This window comes from Pteropus alecto, unplaced genomic scaffold, assembly GCF_000325575.1.
Source record: "Pteropus alecto unplaced genomic scaffold, ASM32557v1 scaffold5, whole genome shotgun sequence".
Classification (NCBI taxonomy): Eukaryota; Metazoa; Chordata; class Mammalia; order Chiroptera; family Pteropodidae; genus Pteropus; species Pteropus alecto.
The window spans coordinates 13667436-13677249 of NW_006441953.1; positions in this window are offsets into that span (position 1 = coordinate 13667436).

A 9814-nucleotide genomic window follows, 5' to 3' on the forward strand; every position below is an offset into this window, starting at 1 on the left:
GTGATTTAGAATGGTACATTTGCTATTTAATAGTTTACATGAACAAACAAAAAAAATTCCTAAAATCTTGTGCCATAGAGGTTATATATTTAAAAATCCTTATTTCAAGAGGCCCTCTGTAATGTAAAATGGTTAGAAACCAGGTCAGAATGTGACCAAATTAAAAATTATCTGACTTTGTTCATTGAATGGGTATAGCTAAAATCCATTTGACATTTTGGACACTGTACTCATCAATTATAATTCTAATTTAAGAACATATTCTTTATATAAAAACTCATGTTGGCTTAATCTTCTACGATATTCATAGATCTTACTTAAAGCTCTAAATGCTTCTATTTGTTGAGTGTATACTGCACCACACAAATTCACCATTTTTGACATTACAACTTTATGTATGCCAATGTTTTTGAAATATGTGCATTATAGTTTAATTGTAAAATATCTTAACTTTGTAAAATGTGCTATGCTATCAATATAGTAATAAAAATATAAAGGTGACCTATTATAATAAACTGAACCTGATTGTCAAATTCGTATTTACACTACAGAGATTCAGCTGTAATATAAAAGTTAACCAACTAGATTTATAATGAATGAGAACTCATTTCAAAAATTTTCTCTGATACATTCAACATTATAGTAAATTATTAATGTTTTGTCAGATGTAAATAGGTTATAATACAGATATTTTTTCTTTAAGCCATTTTAAATGATAAACCTAGTCCCCCCGCCAAATGTTCCACAAATTAATCTCTGAGTAAATTTGTTACATAAATAAAAAAAAATACTTTACAATAGACATGGAACACAAACACCTACATAATAAATAGCAGGGCCCTCAGAAGTAAGCAAGATCGCTGTTTCTTTTCTATCAAAAAAGCAGGGTTATATGAAATATTGGAATTTTATTTCTAAGTCCAACATTTGAAGATAGTTAACTACACTTAGGATGACAACTGCCTCTTGTCGACGGCATGATTTTATTGGCTCCCTGGAATAAGAGCAAGAATTTACTATTGCTTCTTTCTTTCATGACACAGAAAAAATTCCACACATTTACTCAAGACCAACTGGAATCGTTTTAACCTATCAAAATTGATGGTAGGTCTGTCAAAGTCACTGCTGGGTTTCTACAGTCATTATGGACAGTCTGCTACTCTTATTATGGTAAAAAGATAGAAGATTCATAATCAGGGAGGAAAGCTAGATTAATGCTTATAATTATCATTGAATTATTTGGTCTACTATAGGATTATTATTAGTAGCGTCATTCGACAATCCTCTTTCATTTGATTAAACACAACTGTGAATAATTGCCCTACCTATTATCTCTGTACTAGCTAACTATCTAGGAAACATTCATGGAAATATCCAATAGCCACATGCATAAAAGGCTGTATTATGGTGCTGTTGATTCAATACATGCTACTATCTGATCTTTAGCTCTATGAAGATTTAAGAACCAATTAATAATGTTTCCTGGATTCTCTCCAGTATGATTTGAAAATTTATTATACTCTTAGAGTCTATAAGCATTATTCATTTTACCATATTAAACCAACAATTGCACTTTGAATTTCACAACAAAAACAGAAATATAAACACACATGAATTTGGGTCATTGTTTTGTTAGTCTGTCCACACTCTAAAAGTCTACTCTTTAGGTTAATATAATACATCAAGATTTTAGGTTAACAATAAATGAGATAGTACTTGAATACCTGGTTTGGTTTTCTCAAAAAGGGCTGTATAATACTGCTTTGAAATATTCACTTTGTAATGACAATGATTTCTTTTACCTAGCCAATACTTATATCACTCTTTATCCCTTCTCTGCTTTTTCCCTTTCTAATACCAGTAAAGGTGTTACTTAGGTTCCCTAGAGGTATAAGGATGAGCTTATAATATATCTGGTTAGTTTTCACTGGCAATGTAACCACCCAGAACACAGAAAATCTGAAGATGTAGGCTTTATCCTCATAAGCTGTAAATACTTGGACAGTTTTGATAGATGTTTCTTGAAGTCTTATGTGATGATAATAAATGTAGGGTGATTTATTAGAACAAATGTTATTACCATATTCTCATTTCACGTACTTGGAATTGTAAAATAGATTACTGACTGTGGCATTACTGAGAACTTTCTTCATTTTGAAATCATAGTGTACTAATCTGAGATGGCAAAGCAAATTTGGGACTAAGAGCATTACAACCTAAGAAGTCTTATGGGGTGGCAGATACACTGATTAGACTATTGAACAATTCCTGGCATTAAGACAGGAAAATATCAACTGATCGAGGTTCCAGGTGTCTTGATTCCAGGAAGAAGTCAAAGTAAATCAGTAAGGTGAGGAGATATAGAAAGTCAAAAGTGAGTGATGATTTGAATGCCACGGGTATATACACCTCAATATATTTTGCTTTACTACTAAGGTTGCTCATGGTCCCATAAGGAGGTGAAATGAGGAAACAGTTACCAATTACAGGAGGAAATAGTGTTAGAACCTAATTGCAGTGCATTACTCAGTACCCACATCCTCTAATTCCCTCTAAAAATCAAAATGTACTATTATCACTCCTTAAGATATAAATACATTATGACATACGAATCTTTAGAAATAACACAACACTTTACAAGGTCATCTCTTTATATTCTTATTTCTACAAATTCCTAACACAAGTGAGCCAACTGTCTCCATAACACAGTGACAGTTGCAGAAGAATGGAAAAGTGGTGAGTGTCATCAATTGATGTGATGTTAAGAAGTACGACAGGGCAGTGGCTATCACCAGTAATCAATGCTTGGATAAGGCAGCCAAATAGGGGAAGCCATGGAATAAATAACAGGCATAGAGGATCTATGACATGCAACATCCATGACTTGCTGATCCAAAGACAAGGATTTACTCTTGAGGTTTCATTTATAATTTGACTGGTGCAGTCTATATTGTATATTTACTGTTCTAGTTATTACTTGTAGCCTGTAGTGTACATGATTTTATATATACATATATATTCTGTGAACACGTGCTACTTTTGGATTACATATTTCTCCTCCCTGCTCTTTGGGTTTTTGTTTGTTTGTTTGCTTTTATTTGTTTGTGATGCTTCTGTAAAACTATATATCTGAAAAACTGTAAAGCCAGTATTAAAATGAGTCATTGTTACTTGTCATATTTACTTGTGCATTCCTCCTTTGAATCTTGTGTAGTTTTACCATGCCCTTACCAATTTTGAAAATAATGTTATAATTTTGTTATAGAATGTTTTCTGTTAGGGTGTGATGATTGTCAACAGTCATGCTCCTTTATAGGCTTTGTCTAAAGAGTTGAAAAATCGGAAAGCTGTGAATGAAGCTGTTTGCCAAATGTAAAGAAAAGAGCAATGAAGAAACCTACTTTCACTTCTAAGCCGTCAGCTGTCTGACCTTTGAAAGTTTTGCTTCTAGCAAAGATGCCTATAAAGTTCTCATTTTAAGGAATAATTTATTTTTATAATTTTCTATCACTTGTCCATGCAAATATTTTCATTTAAATTAAATTCTGACATTTAAAAAATAATCAAAATTATAGTAAACATTCAATTTTAGCACCAATTTTAGAAAGTTTCATAATATTAAACCTATATTATTTTTCTCCAGTTTTAACTCTTTATTTCTGTTATTTTTCTCATTAGTAACATGAGTGTCTATGCAATAATAGACATCAAGGATAAGCAAGAACCATATAGACATAATCCTTGTTCTCCTGAAGTTGAGAATCTAATAAAGGAGTCAAACAATTCACTCATTTAACAACTATTTATTATATGACTGGTCTGAGTTGAGCACTATTCTAGATATTGGAGATAAAATAGAAGATGAGACAAACTAAATCCCAGCCCTGATGGAGAATTATTTTGGTGGGAGAGACAGATACATGGGAAATTAATGGGAGAAGCCAACTAAAAATATGCAGTGTGTGTGTGTTTTAATAGTGATGCATATTTTGAAATAAACAGAGTAAATTAAAAGGATAATAGCGACTGAGTTCTCTAAAAAGACATCCCTTAGGAAGTCAGCTTTGAACAGATTCCTGAATAATATCAGATATAAAGCCACACAAAGATCTAGGGAATGAGTAATTATGCCAGGCATAAAGAATTATAAAAGGGTCTGAGGTCACAATACAGGCTGAAAGTGTCCAAAATAAGGACAATTCTAACAAGGAACAAAGAGAAATAACTAACTGGGGTTTGAGAGAAAAAAGGACTCCCTATAGAATTGTTACTTCATTTAAACTCTAAAGGATAAGCAGGACTTATCGCTGAACTCAAGAAACTTACATTCCAAGAGACAAACACATAAACAAATATACATGCAACAAACATTAATAAAAAAAATACAATGTAGAGTGACTGTGAAAATAATGATATACGTAGGGAATGAAAGATCATAAATAGGGTGCAGTTAACTAAGATTGAGTAGAAGTACTGGTAAAAGTAGCAGAGGAGAGTAATCCTTGAACACGTTTTAAATGAAGCAATTCTTTTAAAGGGTAAACAGGAGTTTGCCTTGCTAATTTAAAGAGAAGAATGCCTCAGTCATAGGAGGTACTAAGGTATAGGAACGTGGAGAAAAATACTGTAAGTATTTTGATGTTTGTTTGCTGTTGCTTTCAGTAATGGTGATCTAAATACTTAGAACCAAATCCCCTACAAAGGACTACTAAAAATCCATCCACAATATTTTTTTAATGTTAAAAATATCAAAATTATTATAAAAATAAGTGAGGAATTACTGGACCAAGATATAGAATATAATAAGAACCTAGAGATATGTGCACTAAGAGCCTTTTTTTTTTTTTTGCCATGAGGGCATATGACACAGCTAAAACTCACTGAGCTGTACTTTTAATAGACTCTTGATGTTGCAGAGGCAAAATTCAAAACTCAGCAGCAATCGAAATTAAGGACTTTGATATAATCCATATTTAAGTTGAGATCCTCAAAGTAGAAGAGGAAACAGAAGTAAAACCGTATAACTTAGTTTCTCTTCTGTGTAGACTGAAAAAGTCAGGCACTCACCTTGGAATATCATTGTCTTATATGGTCCCAGGAATGACAACAACAAAAATCTTGCCTGGGGGATGATACCATTATTACAGGTCATAATCATTCCCATCCCCAAAATGTTTCAAATGAAATGGGAACATAGCAAAAGGGAATAAAGCACACAAAGAAAGAAGACACTGTTATAAAGATTCAGTGTAAACGATGGAATTAAGATGTTAAAATGATCAGACACAGACTATAAAATAGACTATGCTAATTCTGCTCAAAGAAAAAAAAGAAAATGTAGTAAATTTCACTAGAAACTAAAAACGATGCCATAGGAAAAATTTTTAAACGGACCGAATCGATATTCTAGAATGTAAAGATATCACAGGTGGATTTAAGATAAAATAAAATCAAAGCAAAGCACGGAAATACAGAAATTTTGAAACAAACAAAAAAATAAGTATGAAAATAAAGTGAAGACATACAAAGCAGTCATATTCCAAAAATTTATTTAGAAATTATGAGGCTCTCCTACTATGTAAAAAAAGAAGTACATACCAAACAATGCTAAAATACCAAAGAATTTGAACATGTACTTTACAGAATAGATGATCCAAGTAGTCCCTCATACATGAAAATTGTTCATCTTTATTACTTATCTGGAATACAAATTAAAGCCTACCATGAGATTCCGCTACACACTCACAATACTGGCTAACAGTAAAACTGTCTGGCAAGCATATGGAAGAATGTCAGTGTCCATGTTTTGTTGGTAGGATATTCTGTGCTGGTCTGTTTATCAGTGATAGTAAAGCTGTGGACACTAGTGAGCATCCCACAGACGGCTCCCCTTTGCAAACCAATGTTACAACCGGACTGACTCTTGTGGCTCTTATGTGTGCGAGACATCCTTCAGCAATAACCATCAGGAAACTTTGAAGAAAAAAGTTTGTTACTTACAGGCCCTGGAGCTTAAACGGTAGGCTAGCGGGTACACACAGTGAGGTTTCAAATAGAGAGAAAGAGCACAGGTCTGGGATTCTGCTTTAATTGGGGTCCAGGGTGGGGGCCTAGGGTTTCACGGGCTCATTCTTTATTGGTGAATTTAAAACATAAGAATGGGATTTTAGAGTGTGGGAAAATAGAAGAAAAAGACAAATAACCCAAATGGTCAGTTATCAAAATCAACCAAGAGCTCTTAAAACAAAGGAACCTTGGTGGTGGGAGGGGGCCTGGCTCTTAATATAATGGTGTGACTGGTAATGTGTTTATTTGAGATAGGCTTTATTGAAGTGGATGCCTCTTTGAAGTGAATGCCAAGCCAATGAAAGCTTAAGTCAGGCACTAGCATTACACAAAGAAAAGCCAACTGTCAAGGGCTTACATGGGAGAATACATAATACAAACATTTTAGATAAGGTTGAGAATACTTAAAAAACTTGAAGGTAATCATAACCTTTGGTCCACTCCTAGAAATATAGCATAAAAGTAAATGCATTTTTGCTACAGGATATGCATGAGATGATTATTGCATCTTTGTTTGTAACAACCAATAAATTGTGGTATATTTATACAGTGGTATATTACATAGTGAATGTTAACAAATTGGGAAGAGGGAGTAGATTCTTATCTAAAAGAGGTTTTCTATGGTGCTGGCAAAGTTCTACGGTAGTTTTCAAGATGTGCCAATCATATGAGTTTTCGATTTATTTCCCTAAAGAAATAAATATGATTGGCACATCTATATATTTTTTATGTGTCTAGAGGCTGAAAACATAGGCCAAGGTCAGCTTATATAGGACTTTCTATATTCTGACTAGTGTGACTATCCATCATATCACACCTCAATGCTCAAGTCTCCATTTGTTTCCTAAATTTCCTAGTATTTTCTTAAGGTGATCTGACCTAGAATTCTAGTCACATTTAGATACTTCTATTTGACCAAACTCTCTTTTAAAATGCAATGCCTAAAAATTAGAAAAAACACTCTTTTTTTTTTATCTCTCCAGGGTAGAGTATATACAATTGTACCTAATAACTCATGATATCAATGGCTGCATAGGATACCTGCCACTTCTAATTCTTGTGGCACTCTGGATAAATGAATTTTCCAAGCTTCTTTTAAATATAGTTTCAAGCCGTCACCACTTGAATACAATTAAACAACTAAATGAAAGCAAGGCAGGAATTTACAAAATAATGAAATGTGTAGTGGAAAAAGTACAGTTCTGAAATCATAAAGCTTGATTCGTATTATGGTTCTTTACTAGCCGTATAATCATAAACCAGTTATCTAAATGTTGTTTGCTTCAGTTTGCTCACCCATGAAATAATGATAGTAATACTTATTATGCAGAGTTGTTATGTGAATTTAATGAACCATGAGACATGAGTCTTATATTTGATGTTAAAATAGTAGCTATTTTTATACTTACAACTAATAATTCTAATAATAGTAAATAAATTGTTCAAAATGATATTAATCTACATTATGAGGCGCTGTGTTAACTATTCACAGATATACAGTTATCAAAATATGCCTTATTTCAGTTTACTCTTAACATGCTCTGGTTTTTCTTAAGATCATATATCAGTTTACTCTCTCTAAGAATACATATTCCATAATTCAAAACAAATCGCATTATGAATAATAATAGATATAATAAATATCTTAACTGATTTTTTAATATCTATTTTTAGGACAGTATCCTTTACTGTTGAATATAAAGAAACTTAAGTCTGTCATGTTCCAAATTTGTATTGTACTTTCTAATGAAATTAGATTATAGAGTTGTATGAAATTAATGCAGTTAATACATTTATCTTTAAAAAACAGATGGTCAATTTAGTATTTTAAAAGATTTTAAATTTAAACCATAAAACCAAGTTTTTTTAGCATGATATATAGTTCATTATTCATGTTTTATCAGTATTGTTCCAATTGAAAATAAGTAATACTTTGGTTATAATATGCATAACTAAAATGAATTTGAATTGTTATTTCATGGTTAGTTGCAGTTTTTACTTCTTTATTTCCTCTTTTAGAAAATCGATTAATTCCACAAAAAGTCTCTTTTCTAGCTATATTGAGAAATAACTGACATACAAGTTTAAGTTTAAGGTGTACAATCCAATAACTTGATATGTATTTACATTGCAAAAAATTAACATTATAAGATTAGTTAACACATCTATCACCTCAGATAGTTACCATTGTTTTTACGTTCGTGGTAAGAACTTTTAAAATCTGCTCTAACAACGTTCACATATACAATACAGTATGGTTAGCTGTAGTCACCATGCTATATATTAGATACCCAGAAATTATTCATATTATAAATGCAAGTTTGTACCCTTTGACCACCTCATCCACTTCTCTCCCACCCCTGGCAACTGTTAATATACTCTCTGTTTCAGATTCCACATGTAGATAAGATCATACAATTTTTTTTTTCTATGTCTGACTTATTTCACTTAGCATAATGCCTTCAAGCTCCATCCACATTTTGTAAATGGCAGGATTTACTTCTTTTTATTTGCTGAATACTACATATATATTCCAAATATACCATATGTTCTTTATTCACTCATGTGCCAATGGACACTTCGGTTGCTTCTCTGTCTTGGTTGTAGTAAATAATGTTGCGATAAACATGGAGGCGCAGATAGCTCCTTGAGGTAATGACTTCATTTCCTTCAGATATATACCCAGAGTGGGATTAGTGGATGATGCAATAGTTCTAATTTTAATTTTTTGAAGAATCTCCATAGTGTTTTTTATAGTGGCAATACAAATTCCCACTATAGTGCACAAGTGTTCCCACTTTTCTGCATCTTTACCAACATTTGCTATTTCTTTCTTTCCTTTTCTTTTTCTTTCTTTTTTTCTTTTTCTTTTGTTTTTTTTTTTTTTTGATAATACCTATTCTAACAGGTATGAGATAATATTGTGATTTTGATTTCCCTTTCCCTGATGATTATTGATGTTGGGCACCTCTTTATCTACCTGTTCGCCACTTATATATCTTTGAAAAAATGTTTATTCAAGTCCCTTGTCCATCTTTTAAATGCGATTATTTGTTTTGTTTTCTATCGAATTGTAAGTTTCTTATGTATATTGATTATCAACTCCTTATTAGATATAATTTGCAAATATTTTCTCCCATTGCATAGATTATCTTTTCATGCTCTTCATTATTTCTTTTATTGTGCAGAAACTTTTTAGTTTGATCTGTAGTCTCACTTACTTATTTTTGCTTTAGTCGCTTGTGCTTTTGGTGTACTATCCAAAATGTATTGCCAAGACCAATGTCAAGAAGATTTTTCTTGTTTTCTTTTTAGAGTTTTATAGTTTCAGGTCTTAGCCTTAAGTCTCTAATCCATTTTAAGTAAATTTTTATGAGTGATATTAGATAGGGGTTCAGTTTCATTCTTTTGCATGTGGATATCCAATGTTTTAAACATTATTAATTGAAGAGATTATCTTTCCCTCACTGAATCTTTTGTCAAATATTTGTTGACCATGCATGTGAGAGTTTATTTCTGGGTACTTGATTCCATTCCATTGGTCTATGTATCTGTTTTTATGCCAGTATCATACTGTTTTGAATACTATAGCTTTATAGTATAGTTTCAAATCAGAATGTTTGATATCTCAGCTGTTTTTCTTTCTCAAAATTTCATTGTATATTTAAGGTCTTTTATGGTTCCAAATAGATTTTAGATTTGTTCTTTTCTATTTCTGTAAAACATTACATTAGAATTTTGATAAGGA